The sequence below is a fragment of the Callorhinchus milii genome, unplaced genomic scaffold, assembly GCF_018977255.1.
Source record: "Callorhinchus milii isolate IMCB2004 unplaced genomic scaffold, IMCB_Cmil_1.0 Scaffold4, whole genome shotgun sequence".
NCBI lineage: Eukaryota > Metazoa > Chordata > Chondrichthyes > Chimaeriformes > Callorhinchidae > Callorhinchus > Callorhinchus milii.
Window position 1 is genome coordinate 78,865,453 of NW_024704745.1, and position 19,847 is coordinate 78,885,299.

General features: G+C 43.5%; 1 non-coding gene across 1 annotated transcript; it reads left to right on the top strand.

Annotated features, from left to right (window-relative positions):
* The first annotated feature begins 892 nt into the window (after positions 1–892).
* trnaa-ggc lies at positions 893–967 on the top strand. Its single transcript has one exon. It is a non-coding gene; the product is annotated as a tRNA-Ala (tRNA).
* The last annotated feature ends 18,880 nt before the right edge of the window (positions 968–19,847 follow it).

The window sequence follows — 19,847 nt, forward strand, 5'->3', positions numbered from 1 at the left end:
ACAGTCACTGCACTTTACAGTATATCCTGCGAAGCTCTTTGAGACGCCTCAATGATGTGATCAGGCGCTGTATCAAATGCAAGGATTATTTGCAATAAGAGGTTAACGGGATCTCAACTTAATAAGTCATCCAAAGGACAACACCTCCAACAATGCCGCACTCCCCCAGCACTGAATTGGAGTGTCAGTGTGGACCGCAAGCTCAAAGTCCTGACATGGAGGATTGAGCCCTCAACCTTCTGACTCGGAGGCGATAGTGTTTAGACACTGAGCCAGTCTGACACCTGGTCATAAAAATAATAATAATCCTCGCATTTGACATGGCGCCTTATCGCGTCTTCGAGACGTCCCAAAGCGCTTCACAGGATATACTGTAAAGTGGAGTGACTGTATATTTTGTGCGGCGCAGTGTGGAAATAACATGCGGTTGGCAAGTTATGGTGGTGGTGGTGGGGGGGGGGCGAAGAGGAGACCTTCAACGAGCAGCTACTGAAAGAGCGACACACGAGTGAGTAAAGTGCTGGATTTTAGCAATAAAGAGGCTTTTTGTGAGCTCAAAGAACAACGGGGGGGAAACAACGCCCAAATAAAAAGAAATGAAAGCAGGGGAGAAGTCGACGCATGTTTTTTCATTTCCATTCCATTCGTGATGCAGGTCGTAAGTCTCCAGCAACATTAGAGCCGGTGAGTTATGAGGGCTGCCTCGCTCGCGGTAATAAAACCGTTCTTCACACCTTCCATTGTAGAACTTCTATTTGATGCACAGCCGTAAATTAAAGGGGAATAATCGAGGGCATAATGGTTTCGGGGCCGTGCAACTCCATCCGAGGTAAAGTAATCGAACTGGAGGCTAAACAAAAATCAGCGCAGGCACATAAAGGCAGCAAAGTGATCTCCTGGAGCTCAGTGGTTAGAGCACTCGCCTGGCAAGCGAGAGGACCTGGGTTCGATTCCCGGGCAGGGAGAAACCTAAGGCAAGTTTTCTTACGCCACAGGATTCTGTGGACCAAGCGGTAAGTAGGAACCCGCTTGTTAGTGGATTGGTGGATCGATTTACCAGGGGGTAATAATCCTCCCCACCAAAAAATAATAATAAGTAAAATAATATCGCTCAATTCACGACAGTTTGTGGTACATTGCTGTGTGCAATTGGCTGCTGCCCACAAAATATACATTCAATTCACTTTAAATTATATTGTGTGAAGTGCATTGAGATGTTTCAACAATGTGATAAAGCGCTGTATATATCAAATGCAAGGATTAATATTACTATTATTATTATTGAGGCAGCAAAGTGATCTGGGTTCTATCTGGGCTCTCTCAACCTCGGAGTCATAAAGTTGTGGGTTCAAGCCCCCCCACCCCACATTTAATAATAATAATAATAATCCTTGCATTTGATATAGCGCTTTTCATGTCTTCTCGACATCTCAAAGCGCTTCACGCAATATGCGGCAGCCAATTGCGCACAGCAGTGTCCCACAAACAGCCGTAGATTGAAAATGACCAATTTATTATTGCTTTGTTTTGGAGGGATTATTATTAGGCTCTGTGTGGAGTAAGGAAACTTGCCCAAGGTTTGGCCCTCTGCCTGGAATTGAACCCAGGTGTCTCGCTTGCAAAGCGAGTGCTCTAACCACTGAGCTACAGCACGATATTGAGATGTCTTAAAGCGCTTCACAGGATATGCTGTAAAGTGATTTGAGTAGAGCGAGTGCTCTAACCACTAAGCTGCAGGACTCCAATGTCTCACAAACAGGTGCAAATGAATGACTGATTTTATAATAATAATAATCCGTGCATTTGATATAGCAGTTTATCACAACATTGAACGATCTCAAATAGCTTCACAGGATATACTGTAAAGTGGATTGGCTGTATGTTTTGTTGTCGAAATGGGGTTATCTGGGGTCAGGACACCAGGAGAAACTCCCATCTCTTTTCAAGCACTGCCATGGGATCTTTAACGTCCACCTGAACAGGTAGACAGGACCTTAGTTTAACGTCTTACCCGAAGGAACGTCACCTCCGACAATCCAGGAGTGTAAGAACTCAACTCCTGACCTGTAATCGCATGTTGATCTGAGTGCTGTGCAGAGCAGAGACAGAGAGATAGAGAGAGAGAGAGAGAGAGAGAGAGAGAGAACGAGAGCAAAGAGAAATAGATAGAGAGAGAGAGAAAAATGTCATGACTGTTCCAGGTTAAGGTGATAACCCTTTTTGTTTTCTCTTTAATCCATCGAACGGGCTGTCACTCTGGTCAACAAGAGCAGCGTGTTTGAGCAGCGCTTAATCTGACAGCTTCATGCATCATAAAACACGAGACGCAATTAGATCAAAGTCTGCCGAGCGATGAAGGGATTTGGCGGGGTATAGTGAACCTGTCTCTGTCTCTCTCTCTCTCTCTCTCTGGCTCACAGGCTGGGGTTTCACAGCGGTTAAAGTTGAAATCATACGCGGTTGGCTGTCAAAAGGACACGTTGAGTGACAACGATAAGCATAACCTTTAACACATCAATTTCCGAAATGACATTTATGATTATGTCCCCTTCGATGTTATGAGAAGTTCCAATTTTTTTTCATAATTCCCATGCCCCCTGGTCCCCCACCCTCCCCCTCCCTCTCACCCTCCCTCTCCCTCTCCCCCTCCCCTCAGTGAATGCCAGTAACAAGCCTTTGAATGGTCAGCTCAGTTATGTAATGGGCAATTAAACAAGGAAACTAATCTAATGCCAGTAAAATCGTCACCGTTATAAGAATTGGCAATCCGCGGATGTGAGTTTTGCCATGTGGTCGCTGCTCACCCACACCAAATGACACAGATTTGTTTTCAGTTGAAATCAGACCCTTTTGGAGTTTTTTCTGAATGATTTGCGGAGTAGTGGTTAAAGCACTCGCCTCGCAAGCGAGAGGACCCGGGTTCGATTCCCGGGCTGAGTGAAACGTTAGCCAAGTTCCCTTACTCCACGCACCTCTGTTTACCTAGCAGTAAGTAGGAACCCCGGTTGTTTGTTGATTGGTAGGTTTCTTTTCCGGGGGTAACAACCCCTCAAAAAAAGAAATTAATAATAATTTGGTCACTCAATCCAAGACTGTTTGTGGGACACTGCCGTGTGCAATTGGCTGTCGTGTTTTGCCCACAAACTGTACAGTCAATTGACTTTACCGTATATTCTTTGAAGCGCTTTGAGGTGCGATAAGGCGCTATTTCAAATGCAAGGATTATTATTATTATTATTGCTTTAACGTCCACCTGAACGGGCACAGACGGGACCTCGGTTTGACGTCTCGTCCGAAACACTGCATCTTGTGAAAGTGCAGGCATCCCCCAGCACCAAATTGGAGCGTGAGCATAGACTACGCAAGATCAAAGTCTTGGGGCTTGAACCCACATACTTCTGACCTGGAGGCGAGAGTACGACTGACCGATCCAGACTAACAATCGTAGGGAAGTCAGGATTATTCACCATTGGAACAAGTTCAGGATTTTTTCTCTACTAAGGAACCCCAGTGAAATGATTACAAAATATCTGAATTTTTCCCCCCGTCTGTTGTGACTTCTCGATTGTTTAGAGCAATGTCCAGGTGATTCATTTGTTTTGTTGTGTTGTGCTTAAAGGGCACAGTGGCTAAAACATAGTGCTAATTATTTCTGGTCTTTAAAACATTGTGGTGTTGAGCTGTGAAGGGACCTGTAGCAATGAGACAAATGAACCCACGCTGGCTTAAACACAGAGGACCTCAAGGTATCTGTGAATATTACTTATTTAATTCCCTGACAGAGAGATCAGAACAGCCAATACGACAGGTGGAATCTGGCCCTTGTACGGTGGAGAGGAGGGGAAATGTTAGCCTGGAAAGAAAGAAAGAGAGAAAGGAAGGAAGGAAGGAAGGAAGGAAGGAAAGAGAGAGAGAGAGAGAGAGAGAGAGAAAGAAAAAAAGCGAGAGTGAGAGAGAAAGAACGAAAGAAAAAAAGGAAAAAGGACCTTTTCATGAAACATCTCAGAACGTTGGATATTATTATTATTGTCATTATTATTGTCATTATTGTTATTATTATTATTAAATGACTATGTGCAGATTAATGCCGTTTTGGTTGCTGAGGCTGTTGAGCCACTCCCTGCTGTTTGCTGGTCACTTAGTGATCTAAGGAGGCGGTATTCATTTAATTGTCCGACAGAGGCTGATTTTAGTAACAAAATCAATGTGTGGTGGATCAATGTTCCACCAATAACCTCCGAGTGATTATGTGCTGCATTTATCAGAGCAGGAGACCTATCCTGTTCTGGTGGACATTAAAGATACTGGAGTTTAATCAGCTAAAGCTCCTGGTCTAAACAAAACACAAAATACCGCAGAAGCTGGAAATCTGAAAAACAAAACACAAGTCGCTGGGAACACACAGCAGGTCAGGCGGCATCTATGGAGAGAGGAAAGTGAGTCAACGTTTCAGGTCCACGACCCTTCAGCATGTTGGGAGGGAGAGGTTTTTAAGGGCTAACAGAGAGGGGGAGGTAGGGCAAGGAAGGCAAAGGAAAAAATGGGGTAGAGGACACAGGATGATGAGGAAAAGAGGTGTTAGCGATGCGAAACAAAGTGGGAGAAAATTGCAACAAAATAGGCCGACCATAGAGAGAAAAGGTGTGTCTGGGGCCAAGATGAAGTGGTGATGGTCACAGAAGAGGGGGAGGGGGAATGTGAGCTGTTACGGTCTGAAATTGTTGAAATCAATATTGAGGCCAGAGGGCTGTAAGGGCCCGAGCAGGTAACTGAGGTGCTGTTCCTCGAGCTCGCGCTGTGGCTCATTGGAACAGTGTAGGAGACCGTGGATGGAGAGGTCAGAGTGCGAGCGGGAGGGAGAGTTGAAATGGCAAGAAGGCGGAAGCTCAGGGTTGAGCTCGTGGACAGAACGGAGATGATCGGCAAATCGGTCGCCCAATCTGTGTTTGGTCTCTCCAATGTAGAGGAGACCACATCGTGAGCAGCGAATGCAGTAAACTACATTGGTGGTGGTACACGGAAATCGCTGTCTCACTTGAAATCCGTGTTTGGGGCCCTGGACAGTGGTCTGGGAGGAGGTATTGCAGCTCCTGCACTGGCACGGGAAGGTGTCGGGGGAGGAAAAGAACTGTTGGTGGTGATGGAGGAATGAACCAGGGAGTCACAGAGGGAACGGTCCCTTCAGAATGCTGGGAAGCGAGGGAAAGATATGTTTCCTGGGACCTGCTGAGTGTTCCCAGCGTCTTCTGTTTTTGTTTTAAAACTCCTGGTGCTTTGGTCAACAATGATTGGTAGTGGCTGTTTGAGGTGCATGTCTGTCTATAAATAAAAGCTAGTCACTGTAATTACCGAACAACACCGTGAAGCATTTCGACATTAAATGGGCTATAAAAATGGGGGGGAAAAAATAAAAATATGTGCCTTACAAGCTGGACATTTTAATGCAAGGGCTTGAATCAAAGATTTGGCAGAGAGACAGCCCGATTTTCTGGTCGATTTACTCAATGCAATTTGTACGACTTGAAATTGTTATAGACTCAACCCAGAAGACCTATAAAGACACAGCGATTGAAATCAATTACAACACTAAACAGAACCTTTTTTTCCCCCCTCCGAAAGTGCTTCTCGGTCGAAACTACGTACAGTCAAACCGAATCCACAAACATCCCGTTTAAACTTTTTTGGCTCATCAATTGTAATCAGAAAACGCAGTTTTTAAAAGAAAATCCACAAATGACCACGTAGAAATCATCGGTCCTAAGATTCCTTCCTGTAATCTGCTATTTGATACATTTTGCTGGTGTTTCGTCTATCAAATACACAGTCACTCCACTTTACAGTGTATCCCGTGAAGCGCTTTGATGATGCGAGGAGGCGCTATGTCAAATACAAGGAGCAGTGAGATTGTAGCGAGAGGTGTTGGGACAGGAAAATGCACATAAGCTGGAAGATAAATTAAATTAAATTAAATTGTGTGAAAAAAAAGTTATGTGCTGCCCGGTTTGCCTTTCCAAACTCAAACTGGCAAACAATTAAAGGTAGTTACCCAAAACCTGCAGAGAATGGTTCAGTACCTCTTGTTATCATTGCAATAATCATACACAAACACAGCGAGGGTGTGTGTGTGTGTGTGTGTGTCAGGAGAAAAACCAACAGTGTTTGGTTCATTCTCCTCTCCTTTACTTACCTGAGGTTCAACTCTGTGTCATAATATGATGCCCTAGGGGGGGTTGCTACCGGACCGGCCAGCCTGCTAGACACATCCTCAAGCAGTGATGACTGAATTTCCTGTAGATTTTGTGTATAATATGTAGACATGATGTACATTGGGCTTGGCTGACGCCAAGTCTCGGATTCAACAGTTTCTCCACCTTACATTCTCAGGCTTTGCTAATAATAATCATCATCATCATCATAATAATATTCCTCGCAGTTGATCAGTTGATATTGCGGCTTATCACGTCTTCGCGACATCTCAAAGTGGATATTTTGTGTGTCCCACAAGCAGTCAGGGATTGAGGGACCAAATTTTTTTTTGGGCAGGATTATTATCCCCAGAAACCGATCTGTCACTCGTTCCTATTTACTGCTAGGTTAACAGAGGCGTGTGGTGTAAGGAAACTTAAGGTTTCCCCCTGACCAGGAATCAAACCCAGATCCTCTCGCTCTAACTAATACGCTTCAGGACTCCTAATTGTATGTATTATTAATATACTCTTGTACGGAGTCTGGATTAGCCTGGTGCACTGAATATTTTCTCTGAGGAAAGAGTATGAGGGGTGGTGGGGGGGAAAAGGAGAGCGAGTGGTGGGAAAAGTAGAAAAAAATACCCTACAGAAATGCTCCAGTTCATGATATGCATGATTGCTAAATTACTCGAGCATTCATGCGATTGAGAAAAACAAATGTTAAACTGGACGAGGAATGAGCTTAGAGTAGATTAATGGGATTCGAGTAGACGGGGAGCGAGCACCAGCACAGACATGATGGACCAAACAGCCTCTTTCTATGCCACAAACGGTTTAAGATTGTGTGATTGTATTCTGCGTTAGGCTGACACTCCAGTGCAGTGTTGGGGGTGCCCTGAATTGTCAGAGGTGCTGTCCTTTGGATGAGATGTTATACCGTGGTCCGCTCTCTGCTTGTTCAGATGGACATTGCAGTGCGCAAATTGGCTGCCGCCTGCAAACCACACAGTCACTACACTTTGGGACCCCCTCCTGACGTGAAAGGCGCGATATAAATGTAAACGTGGTTGGTGTGGTTCCTGTGAAGAGAGTTGAGATGTTTCGAGATGAGGTGATATATGAATATTACTGTTATTATATAATAGAGATTGTCAGAAATAGTTTGTATGAGATACATTTCCCTCGCTTCCTCTGCACCACGGTGTGTTTAAGGCGTGGCTGCAGAACCGTTACGTATAATAATCCTTGCATTTGATATAGGTCTTGTCACATTGTTGAGATGTCTCAAAGCGCTTCACAGGATATACAGTAAGGTGATTTGACTGTGTATTTGTGGCCAAAACCCAATAGCCAGTTGCGCACAGCATGTCCCACAACAGCCACGGAGTGAGTGACCAATTTTATTTGGGGGATTGTTGGCCAGGATACCCGGACAGAAAAACACTCTTCTCTTTTCCAATAGCGTCATGGAATCTTTAACGTCCACCTCAAAAGTCAGACGGGATCTTGGTTTAACATCTCATCCGAAGGACAGCATGAGCAGTGACTAACAGACACTGACTGTCAACTTGGCTCAAGGCTCAGATACTAACACAACGAACTCGTCTTGGCCTTCACCAGTGGAGCAGATAAGGCAACAGAGTCCAACTTAGCTTTGAGGACCACAACAGGCTACAAATGTGCACCTGATAAAGAGGCTGAGGAAGTCTATCTACTCCCCTGCGTCAGAAGAATGAGCAGTGATTACACAAGCTCTTTGGTGTTGACAGAAGACATCTCAGAGGACATCTTATAGAGGTGTATACAATTTTAAATGGGATTGAAAAGGTTAACCCAGAACAATGCTTTGGATACAGTGAGACAGTAGAACAAAAGGCCATAGGTTGGAAGTTACCAAGACAGACACCAGGAAGTATTTATTTTCCCAGAGGAACCGGTTACCGAGCAAGGTGGTTGAGTCCAGGACACTGGGACTCATTTAGAAGGCAACTCTGGGACTCTACCCCACATGAAGGGTGTTATATAAATGCAAGTTGTTGTTATAGCTTGATGCTGTGATTGGAAGACTGTGGGGTGGGTGTTTAATAGGGTGAGATCAAATGGGCTGAAGGGGCCTTCTTCATCCAAACCAATCTTGTGATCCATTATAATGTAAGCCTTCTTTTCCTTTGTAGTGCAAATTGTTATGAAAATATTCCCATTTGCCAAGTGGAGTCAATTTCAGGAACATATGCTTTGTGTTTTTGGGCTTTGTGACCTCTGTCCTGAAGTTTTGGCTGTGTGAATGCAGTTACTTTGCATTGGTGGGGGGATGGGGGAAGGCCGGGAGAGGGGGAAAGTGGGATGAGGAATAAAAGGGAGGAGGGAAAGAAATCAAAGCAACTTGGAGGGAGGAAAGAAAGAGATAGAGAAATCCACAGGAGCAGGAGTGGTGCATCTACATTGTAAACACATGTGCCATGATGTTCTTACATAGAATGATATGGCATGGAAACAAGCCATTTGGCCCACTAGTCCATGCTGATGTTTAATATTCCACACAAACCATTATGCTACAAGACGCCATGGAAATGAATGAAAAGGGAACTTTAAAATGGAGAGGTAGAAGTTGGACTGATAAGATGGACCGAATGGCCTCCTTTAGTGCTGAAAAAAAATCCTTGTTGCCACAATATAATAATAATTATCATGTTTGATATAGAGCACTTGCCTTTGAGACATCGCGAAGACGTGATTGGGGTGTCCTCCCGATGTGAAAGGCGCTTTACAAATGCAATGTTGTTGTTGTTGTTGTGATAAGGAGCGATATCAAATGAAACGACTATTATTATTATTGTGACTGACCCATCAGGAGGACTTCTCAAACTACCTCCCTGGATTTACTTGTGGCTGTGTATTTTGGTGGTGACATTGCCAGCACAATGTGGGCAGAGCAATGAGCTATAACTTTCCTGTAGTCGCCAAATTAACAATGGTGAAAATGTGAATCGAGAGATATCAGTTGGTCACCATCCAGGCTGACACTCCAGTGTGATATTGGGGGAACGGCTGCATGGTCAGAGCTGCATTGTTGGATATTGATGTTAAACCGAGGTCCTGTCTACCTGCTCAGGTGGATGTCGAAGATCCCATGACACTATTCAAACTGAGAAGAGGGTTTCTCTTGTTGTCCTGGCCAACAATCCCTCAGGTATAGTCCATTTCATAGCCTTCTGTGGGACATTGCTGGTTGCAAATTGGCTGCTGCTTTCACCTATAAATACACAGTGCAGCTCAGGTGGACATTAAACAACAATAGCAGCAAAATTACATTTGTAAAGCGCCTTTCACGTCAGGAGGACGTCCCAAGGTGCTGGGCAATCAGTGTTTCGGACCCAAGTGGGGGTCGGGATCAGGGAGGGTGGAAGGCAGGGGAGGGGGAGGAGGGTGATCTAAGGTACTGTCGAAGAGGAGGGTCTTGAGATGGGTCTTGATGGAGGCAAGGGAGTGGACGAGGAGGAGGGACTGTGGGATGGAGTTCCAGAGGGTGGGGGCAGAGTGGCAGAAGGCCCGCCCGCCAATGGTGGGGCGGGCGAGGTGGGGGATGTGAAGCAGGGCAGTGCCCGCTGAGCGGAGGGAGCGAGCAGGATGGTAGGGAGTTAGAAGGTCACAGAGGTAGGGGGGAGCAAGGCCATGGAGGGCTTTGAAGGTGAGGACCAGGATCATGAACTGTATCCTCTGTGTGATAAAGATGCCATGGCATTGTTCAAAACGAGAAGGAATTTCTCCTGGTGTCCTGGCCAACAATCCTCCAGAGAAAATTGATCGGTTGTGCAGAGTTGCATTGTCGCCACTTTCATCTGCAAAATACATAGTGACTACGCTTTACAGTAAAACCCTGCAAAGCGATTTGAGACAACCTCGTGACGTGAAAAGCACTGTATCAATCAAACACAAGGGATTAATATCGTCACGTGCCTTCCATTCGGCCTCATAAAATCTTCAACACAGTCTCAGTTTGGAAAGACAGTGTGGCCTTGTGGCGTAGTGGTTAGTGTGCTCGCTAGGACCCGGGTTTGATTCCTGGGCGGGAGGGAACCTTATGCAACCTTATGGAACCTTAACAGTGATAGACTGACTCCGAGCCGGGGAGGAGGTCGTCGTAATCACGGTTGAAGAGGAAGATTTTCAAGCGAGACTTGAAAGAGGGGAGAGAGGGGGCAAGGCAGTGGGATTGAGGGAGAGTGTTCCAGAGTTTCAGGGCATAGCGGCTGAAAGGGCAACCTCCAATGGTGAGGTGGAGGGTGTGAGGGATGAGCAGGAGTCGGTGCCAGTCAAGCGGAGGTGCCGGGTGATGGATTGGGGAGTGAGGAGGTCGGAGAGGGAGGGAGGTGGCAGGGAGTGAAGGGATTTGAACACGAGAGTGAGGAGCTTGAAGCCGATCGGTTCGGTGATGAGGAGCCAGTGGAGCCTGGGCCTGAGCCGGGGAGATGTGGGTGTGGAGTTTGGTTGGGGTCAGTCTGCGAGCAGCAGAGTCTGAATGAGCTGATCTTGTGAATGGTGGAGCTGGGGAGACCGGCGAGGAGTGCGCTGGAGTAATCCAGGCGGGAGGTGACAAAGGCGTGCACCAGGGTTTCGGCTGCACAACTGTACATTTGGGTTTACTTAGCAGTAAGTAGGAACCGAGTCGATTGGCTGATCAAAATAAATAATAAATTAAATAAATAATAATAATTTGGTCACTCAACCCACGTTATGTGGGACGCTGCTGTGTGCAATTGGCTGCCTCGGTTTGCCCACAAAATACAGTCAATTCACTTTACAGTCTTTTCTGTGAAGCGCTTTGAGGCGTCTCGACGACCTGATAAGGCGCTGTATCCAATGCAAAGATTATTACTATTTTGATGGCGATGGAAGTCGCCAGGAATCCTACGAATTCACAAATTTTGGAAGCAATGGAACAGGGGGATTCAACACAGGAACAAAAGCAACCCAACGGCTCTCTTGGATCAGATTTTGAGTCTGGAACCAACAAGGAAAGGTCGCGGCTTGAAATATTCAACCCAAACGTGAGAGCAACATTGTCGAACACCATCCACCTTGTAAGAAATCAGACACACACACACACACACAAGAGCTTCTCTGTATATAAACAACCCGTTGTCACTTCCCATTACAGGAAACCAAACCTACACGAGCTGATAGTGCTCTCTACATAATGCTGTTAAAATGAAAGTGGTTTGTTTATTTAATGAGCAGAGTGTCACAACACATTCAGGGCATGATGTCTGAGGCGGTGGCAGGTGTTATGGTGGCAGATTTGACTAAAAACGTGCTCTCCGAATTAACTAATTGAATTTGCATAATACTTCCCCACCAACACTAACCTGCTTTTGCAAAAGATTCGGTTTGATTTGCTGTTCTTTTCTGGTTTCCACACAAATATATATATATGTATATAAATAGAGAGAGAAATAATGGATCATTCTTCCACTCTCCCCTTTATGCCTGTGATTCAAGGAGAAATGTGCCCACAATTTTGTATCTCCTTGTTTTTTTAATCATGGCAAAGCTATGCTCTGTGTTAACAGGGTATTAACACACACACACCTGCACCTACACATACACACAATATAAATTATATTTCTTTTCACCTCTTTGCTTCAGAAATCTCAAGCCCTGCAACTTAATTCCGTCCCTTTTCGTAGGGAAGGGTGGGATTGCAATTCGATTTTCCCCCCCAGACCCTCCATCAATGCAATGTGTTTTATTTCTTAAAAAAAGTAATAATAATAATAATATTTCTGAAGAAGGTAAAGGTTGAGGTCCTCCCAGGCTCATCGCTCCCTCACCCACTCAAAAATAATAAAACAACTCGTATTAAACGGGGATTGATCTAAAAAGCAACTTTAAGTCTTCACAGGTGAACACAACACATGTATCAAAGTATTATTATTATCATGTCATCTGGTAGGACTGAGATAGATCCTGAAAGGACAGGATGGTATAGAAATATAACTTTCTCTGTCTCTCTCTCAAAGTATAACCCTGATCCAGAACGTCTCAAAACACAGAAGTGATGATATGAGAGGGGGGAGGAGAACGAATAAAATGTCCTTTTTAGCCCTTTCTCCCTATCAAGATCACAGAGCAGACAAATTAGATTTCACACACATATATATATAGAGAGAGATAGATGGCTCACCACACCCACCCCCTTCATAAAAAGATAGGCAGTATGCAACACCCCAATTCCAAATTACACAGAGAAATCAGTCTTCATATTGCACTGTGTATTATATTAATAATAATCCTTGCATTTGATGCAGCGCCTTATCAAATCTTTGAGACGTCTCAAAGCGCTTCGCATAATATATCGTAAAGGGGATTGACTCTATATTTTGTGTGCAAACTATTATTATATATTATGATATTACTATTTATTATCTTTATATTACAGTATGTATCAATCCGCTTTACATTATATTCTGTGAGGCGCTTTGAGGCGTCTCGACGACGTGATATATCAAATGCAGAGATTATTATTATATAAACGATGGGTCATGTAATAATAATAATAACAACAATAATAATAATGTCATGAGAGATACTATGAGGCGTCATCCAGATCTGAAAAAGCTGTCAATTACATTGTCCATTGCATAAAAGGCCAGAATGATTTAGTGGCGTGTCTTTGGCAAAAGCTGAATGAGGGGGAAAAGGGAAAAGAATAAAAGGCGATGGAAGATGGAACTGAGAAAGCAGGCAGATAGCTAGGAGACAGCCTGATTATAAAGAATGCCCGGCAATTAAAAATAATTGGGAAGCAGTTATGTTGCTAAAATCTTCTAAGTATTGCCAGTTACCATGTAATGATTCTCATTACCCATGTTGAAAGCTGTGAGCTCTATATGACAGCAGCAATTAAAGGGATCACAGCAAAGCATTATAAATATCCATGCTAAGACTGGCTTTCAGTTAATGACCACTTCATTAGCTAATTGATTTCTTATTAGTTACAGGCAAAGTCTGGTTAGAGCTCCACCACAGCTAATTAACATCGTATAAACACTGATAGTCAAGGCTTATGCATGTATATATATAAGCAAAACAACTTAGTATGCAATGCAACTGTGCAGCTCAGGGCGTTCTGATTTCCTTCTCTTAATACTGTACAAATGTTGTTTTGCTGTTGGAAAAAGCAATGGCTCGAGAAATAATATCAAGGGATTAGTTTCCTCGATCGCTTATCTCTGATCTCTCCATCTCTCTCTCTCTCTCTCTCACCCTCTTCTTTCTCTCCCTCTTCTTTTTCTCCCTTCTCCCTCCCTCTCTCTTCCCCCCTCCCCTCTCCTTCCACTCTTCTTTCCCCCTCCACCCCCTTTTCTCCCTCTCTCTTCCCCTCTCCCTCTTCTCAATCCCTCACCCACCGCTTCCCCCTCCCTCATTCCCTCCCTTCCTTCCCTCTTTTCCCCTCCCCTCCTCCTTCTTTTCCCCTCTCCAGCCCTCTCCCCCTTTTCCCCTCTCTCTCTTTTCTTCCCCCTCTCCCTCTTTCCTTTCCCCCTCCCTCCCTCCTTCCCTCTTCCTTTCCTCTTTCCCCCTATTTTCTCCCTCTTCCCCTCTGCCTTCCCCTTCTGCCCTCCATCTACTCACCCCCCCATTTACCCCCCTTCTCCCCCCCTCCCCCCTCTTTCCCTCGGAGGGAGGAGAAAGCGTTAGGCAAGAGCCTAATTACAATCACACATATCTATTTGGACTGTGGTCGCAAAATCTATTTAGTCTCTTCATTGGGAAATAAATTAAATAAATTATTTTAATAAAATTGGACGTTCACATTTCCATTAAAAAAATTAGTTATTTCTCTTCCTCCCCCACCCACCAGTCATACATTCCCCGTGTGTTTGCATCTGGTAGTTATATATCCATATGACTGTGTGTGTGTGTGTGTGTTTTAGCTCCAAATGTGTTTAGATTTTGAATTAAAGACTCCAGAACTTGCATTTCCGAAGCAATCTCCAGACCGCACATATGCACCGAAATCCCAAGTTCTTAACATCAGTAAAGTAACATGAAAACACACCCCTGAAAGTTATTAAACGTGTTATTTTATATATATATGGTTTATATGCACACCCATACAGTATAATCCTACATAAGGTTTATGTATACATATACAGTTTATATATATTTGGTTTTATATGCACATATATATATATATCCTGTATATATATATTTTTTACTGGTCAAAAATGATGGGTGTCTGTCACATAGAGAAACCCATCACCAGTCTTAATAATAATCTCCAAACCAGGGTGAGAACTCCATGCACACACCTGGGAATCCCAGAGACAGATTACATCTACACCAAAAGTGGGATCCCTGATCCCATCCGACGGACGGTTTGCGAATCCAGCATAATGATGAATATGTGTAATATTCGCTCTCCGGCCCTTTGCCCCCACATATTAAGTCTGAACCTTGAAGTTGTGCTGTTGTCTCACCAAAGTGGCCCTAACATAGCATCATGTGTACTCCTGTCAAGCAAAGGTTTATAGTCTCTCTCACAGGTCAGGGGGGAGTGTGTGATGTGTGGGTGTGTGTGTGTTTTAACTGTGTTTAAGAGGAATGTAAGAATAAAATTACCAGTGAGATTCCAACTGCCTTCAAAGGAATCCCTTTCATAAAGTGTAAACTCATACAACCCCTCGTCTGGTTATTTTTTTTTTTTGCGCTTTATACCCAAGGAATCAACCCATTTTTTTTTAACCATAAAAAGCTTTGAAGATTCCTTTTCTTTTTTTTTTTGGATGTTAAGTCGACACGTTTAGTCCTCTTCTGTGCATGTTTTTGGGGGTGATACCGTCTGGGTGGAGATCAATTTTGTGTGTGTGTGTGTTTTTTTACTCGTTGAATGAAGCTCTTTCCTGTTGCGAATTTTTCAAAGAATGCGAGTTTTTTCCCCCCTCTCTCTCTCTCTCTCTCTCTCTATTCGTAAAATTGCGAACGATTTCATTTGATCAAAGACTTTCCAACAATGTGGATTAAAACACACACACACACACATAGGGAATTAACACCATAGCTCATAATTAAATCAGGTTCCCTCAATTTGAATAAACGCCTTTTATCCTATTTTTATTTCCCCCCCAAATAAATTAAAAGCATTGGAAGTTTGGAGGTGATGAAAATGTGCTGAATCCTTCGCTCTTTGCACGGTAAAACGCATCTTTTACCACAGCGAATGCGTTTAAGTTTTAATAATAATAATAATAATAATAAAAAATAATCCTCGCATTTGATACAGCGCCTCATCACGTCTTCGGGGCGTCTCAGAGCGCTTCACAGAATATACCGCAAAGTGAATTGACTGTGTGTGTGTCGTGGGCGAAACCCTTTCCTTAATTCAGTGTAATAAATGGTTAGCAATTCACTCCCGGGTGATTAAATCGGAATCCACCCGTGGGATTTTTATTAAACAGCAATAAAATAATAAAAAAAAACTATCTTTTTTTAATAAATATCAATCAATTCCTTGCGAGGGGGATTTGGAGAGGCTGTTTAGCTATAAAAGGGTCATAAGACATCACAGCAGCTCAGGAAATCGATACAGAACAACACTATAGGGACTCTGGACACATGAAAGCTACACATTTTATGAACGGATTTCTATCGCTTAATAAATGATGGAGAGAATATATCTTTTTCCTCTTCCCCTCTCCCCAAAAAAACCCTGGAATTCGCTTCTGAAATATACATTTCGGCCTCAAAAAAAAGTGGGGGACATTTTTAATTTGTTTTGGGGGGGAGAGAGAGGTTAAATATATCCCTTTATGCTTAAACCCCTAAATGCGTGAGCGAAGCAAATGTTATGTGTACAGATAATGCGATCACAACAGATTCGCTGTTACTGATCATTTAATCCCATTGAACCTCAGCGTATTTGGGGACATCCCTTTATTTCAGGGCAAAGCGCGTACCTGAGACTTGATTATAATTCAGTGGTATTCAAGGGTACACTGCAAAAGATTTTTGGTTAAAAAAAAAGTATTTTTTTTTAACTTTTTGACAAAACACACACACACACACACACACACACGCACACGGGCTGATTCGCTTTCGAAGAGGATTTGCACAAGCGTCTAATCTTAACCATTTTCGTTAACATGATGCATTCGCTACGCTAAGTGTTGATTAATGTCTCTCTCTCTCTCTCTCTCTCTATCTATCTATCTATCTATCTATATCTCTCTCTCTCTCTCTCTCTCTATCTATCTATCTCTCTCTCTCTCTATCTATCTCTCTACCCTAAAAATCGCCTCTCTAACCAGTCTATCCTACAGACTAAATCCCTCAAATCGAAGTGACCCCATAACGAGAGATAATTATTTCCCCACATTTGCAGTGTTCCCCATTGCACTGTACAGTGGTGAGCGCTGGTCTGGAGATGAGAGAGAGGGGGAGAGGGGGAGAGAGGGAGAGAGGGAGAGAGGGAGGGGGGGGAGGCAGTGTCTGGCTGTGGTGTGAGCTCTCTATCTCCTGTGCTGTTTACCCTGAGGGGTGTCAGATCGGCGGCCACATGTGTAATGCACGTCCATGGCTCAGAGTTAAGTCATTTTGGAAGATTTATTGGCCCGACTTTGAAGCTTCGCCATCATTTAAGCGCATCTCAATCAGCGACTGCGAAAAACAATACAGTGTCGTAATGTACTTACCTTATAGAGAGGTCAATTAACATTCCACAACGCCCTGTTAATAAGTGTGGAATAGTGGGATCCATGAAACCATCAAAATATATCTCGTGTGTTGTCTGTGTGTCTGTGTGGATAGATGTGTGTGTGTGTCATTGTGTGGTGTGTGTTTGTGTGTCTGTCTATATGTGTGTGTTTGTGTGTGTGTGTATGTATGTGTGTGTGTGTGTGTGGGGGGGGTGTGGGGGGGTGTGTGTGGGGGGGGGGTGTCTCTGTCTGTGTCTCAGTATTTATGTGTCTGTATTTGTAAATGAATGAAACTTAGAGATAGAGAGAAACAGAAAGAGAGGACATTCCGTCTGTAACTCACTGTAAAAAAAATATTGTTGGCTCTATTAAAGTTCACATTCTTGTACTCAAATCGATCAGCAAACAAAAAAATATCCCAAATTTATTATTAATGATTACAGTCGTGGAGGGAAATAACAAACGTACGTTTTGATCTCAAATAAGTCTGAACTTAATCGGAACTTCAGGGCAATTAATGTTCCTTTAACAAAATAAAAGTGTATCTTTGTTTCCGGAAAACACCAGGGAAAAAAAAGCTTAATTATTAATTAATTAATAATAATAATAATAATAATAGCAATGTGCCACATGACAGAAAATTGTCTGACCACACACGGATTTTTTTTTTAGATGTGTCCTCGATTTATCAGTAGAAATATTTTATTTTACAGCACATCCCAAAAATAAATATGCAACAATACATTCATTTGATTTGCACATCTAAAATAAGTAGGTAAATACCTTTGAATTTGATTTCACGTATAAAATAAACTCATTTTATTATTATTTTCATCAAAAACATTTTATTTTATTTTATTTTATTTTACGTACAAAAGGGCGTGTGGAACAATTTATTCAAATAGGTTGAAATGTTTTTTTAAAATAAATCACGCGATTTACATTAGGAATGCATAATTTATGCAGTGGGGGGGGGAGGGAGGGTGATGGGACATATTAGTGCTCTGTTAAAGGGAATAGAGAAAGAGAGGGTGGGGGGAGAGAGAGAGAGAGAGAGAGAGAGAGAGAGAGAGAGAGAAAAAAACACCATGTGGGTAGTGAAGGAATCAGAGACACTTTGCAGAGAGATCAAACCAGTACACACACAATGTGTCCCAGTCAAACAAAACGCCAGAGAAATGCACTTAACATTTATTTCTTGCCCTGGCTTTTCCCAAGCCAGAGGGTCTGGGTTCGATTCCCGGGCAGGGCCAGACCTTAGGCAAGTTTCCTTACTCCACACTCCCTCTGTTTACTTAGCAGTAAGTAGGAACTCGGTTGTTCCCGGATTGGCGGATCGCTTTTCCGGGGGTAATAATCCCTCCAAAGAAAAAACATTGGGTCACTCCATCCACCTCTGTTTGTGGGGACGCCGCTGTGCGCAATTGGCTGCCGCGTTTCACCCACAAAATATACCATATATTCTGTAAAGCGCTTTGAGACGTGTCAGCCATGTAATAAGGCGCTATATCAAACGCAAGGATTATTATTACTATCATCATCAATACTCTTTGCATTTGATACAGCGCCTTATCCCATCATTGAGATGTCTCAAAGCGCTTCACAAAGCCCTTAGTAAAGTTTAATATGAAGACGACAGAGTCACACGCGCACACCCAACTGGGCAGGAACCTGCTTTAAATATAGCTTTTTAAAAAAATCTTAAAGTGGTAATGCACATTTTTTTAAAAAATCAGTGAGGCCTATATCCCTGCCCCTCCCCCCCAAAAAATAAGGGTCGAAATGTCAAATGAAATATCAGTTTTGCTCATTTGAAAGATTTGTACTCACAAATTACATAGTTAATTCACTTCACAGTACATTGTGTGGAGTGCTTTGAGACGTCTCAAGGACCCGATAAGTCGCTGAATCAAATGCAAGGATTATTATTATTATTTGTCAATGGAAGGGTGGGGGAGAGGGAAAAGAGGAGGGGGAGAAAGGAAAAGTATGTGGGGGTGGGGGGGGGGGGGGGGGGGAGGGGGGATAGAGGTTAAAACCTATGTTTTCTTTTAAGTAAAAAAAAAGCTAAATGCAATATTGCTAACAGAGAAATTCCTTGGATCAGCCAAGTCAGTCAGTCAGTCACTCAGTCAATCCTTTATCGTAAGGTTGTGTTGGAAACTTGGAGCAAACGAGTCACATTCAAGTAAGCCTTGTTCGACCTCTTAATAGATCTGACTCGGTTTGGGAGGGGGTGAGGTGGTGGGGGGGGGGAGGGAAGCGGTGCCCACCTGTTTATGTGTGATCCTAGGATTCATTAGTAATTCTTTTTTTTAGATATATTCTTTCTTTCTTTTTAGAAAAAAAATGATTTGAAATGCAAACTGCGGGTTAAGGATCATTTTTGCATTGTAAAAACGCAAAGCTGAACTTTTGCCAAATCGTTTGTAGTTTTCAATTTAAAAAAAGGACATAGCTAAGTATACCCCCAATTCCACTCTCCCCCCCCCACACCCCCCACCACCTCCCCCTCGCTCTCTTCCCTCCCCCAAAGAGGTTAGTGCAAGGCAGAGTATTTACTGCAAAGTACAGCAATGGGAAACACCGTTCTATTCTATCAGTGTCGGTGCATTTGTTGTGTGTGTCTGTGTGTGTCTGTGCAAGTGTCTGTGTGTGTGTGTCTGTGCAAGTGTCTGGGTGTGTGTGTCTGTGTGTGTCTGGCAAGTGTCTGGGTGTGTGTGTCTGGGTGTGTGTGTCTGTGCAAGTGTCTGGGTGTGTGTGTCTGGGTGTGTGTGTCTGTGCAAGTGTCTGGGTGTGTGTGTCTGGGTGTGTGTGTCTGTGCAAGTGTCTGGGTGTGTGTGTCTGTGTGTGTCTGGGCAAGTGTCTGGGTGTGTGTGTCTGTGCAAGTGTCTGGGTGTGTGTGTCTGTGTGTGTGTGTCTGTGTCTGGGTGTGTGTGTCTGTGTGTGTGTGTGTTGAGGTGAT